Genomic DNA, 1,321 nt, shown 5'->3' with positions numbered 1-1,321 from the left:
CCATATCAAGACAATTGATGAAATGAATCTTGAATATCTTGGTATAACCAAAAATGTCTCTGGGCAGTTGGATTGTATTGGACAAAAATTAGTGCAATTGAGGCACTTTCTATAGTAAATTGAGGGTTTACTAATTCCAATACCTTCGTACTTTGGCATGATCATCTAGGACATACCGAGTCTATAATGATGAGACTAATTATAGAAAATTCAAACGGACATCCATTAAAGAATTTAAAAATTCTTTTGAATGGTGAATTTTATTGTGATGCATGTTATCAAAGCAAGTTAATTGTGAGACCATCACCAACAAAGGTGAAAATTGAGTCCCATGTGTTCTTGGAACGTATACATGGGAACATTTGTGGACCAATTCACCCACCAAGTGGGACATTTAGATATTTTATGGTCCTGATAGATGCTTTTTCTAAATGGTCTCATGTATGCCTATTGTCATATGAAAATTTGATATTTACAAAATATTGACACAAATAATATAATTACAGGCACGGTTCCCTGATAATCAAATTAAGCTATTCACCTTGATAACGTTGCAGAGATTTCTTCCCAAACATTCAATGATTATTGTCTGTCCATTGGGATAAGCGTTGAACATCATGTAGCTCATGTTCACACCTAAAATGCTATGATTGAGTCATTAATTAAACAACTGCAGTTGATTGCAAGACCATTACTTACAAAAACTAAGTTGCCCACTTCTGTGTGGGGTCATACAATTTTGCATGCTCTAGCACGTATTTGTCTCAAACCGACATATTATCATAAGTTTTCTCCATTTCAAATTGGTTTAGGGCAACAATTCAGTGTATCTTTTCTAAGAATATTTGGATGCGCTGTGTATGTGCCGATAGCACTATCACATGCACTAAGATAGGCCATAAAAGAAGGTTAGGAATATATATTAAGATTGAATCATCCTCTATCATTCGCTACCTTGAGCCATTAACTGGAACATATTCTCACAACCCGATTCACAGAATGTCGATTTGATGAGACACTTTTCCCAAAATTAGGGGGAGAAAATAGTGAAATTAAAGGAGAAATATGAAAAAATCCATCATTGTCTCATCTTGATCCTCTTACTTCCATTTGCGAGCAACAAGAACAAAAGATTATCCATTTGCAGAAAATGACAAGTCAAATGTAACACGTATTTACAGATTTGAAAAGAATTACTAAATCACATATTCCTGTAAAGAATGTCCCAATTTAAATTGATGTCCATATAGGATCATCTACTAGTGTCATAGCTAACGAGTCAAAAGCATGTCTGAAGCGTGATAGACTATTAGGATCAACA

The sequence above is a fragment of the Solanum lycopersicum genome, chromosome 12, assembly GCF_036512215.1.
Source record: "Solanum lycopersicum chromosome 12, SLM_r2.1".
Classification (NCBI taxonomy): domain Eukaryota; kingdom Viridiplantae; phylum Streptophyta; class Magnoliopsida; order Solanales; family Solanaceae; genus Solanum; species Solanum lycopersicum.
The sequence above is the reverse complement of the archived record's forward strand: the minus strand, read 5'-3'. Positions refer to the sequence as shown.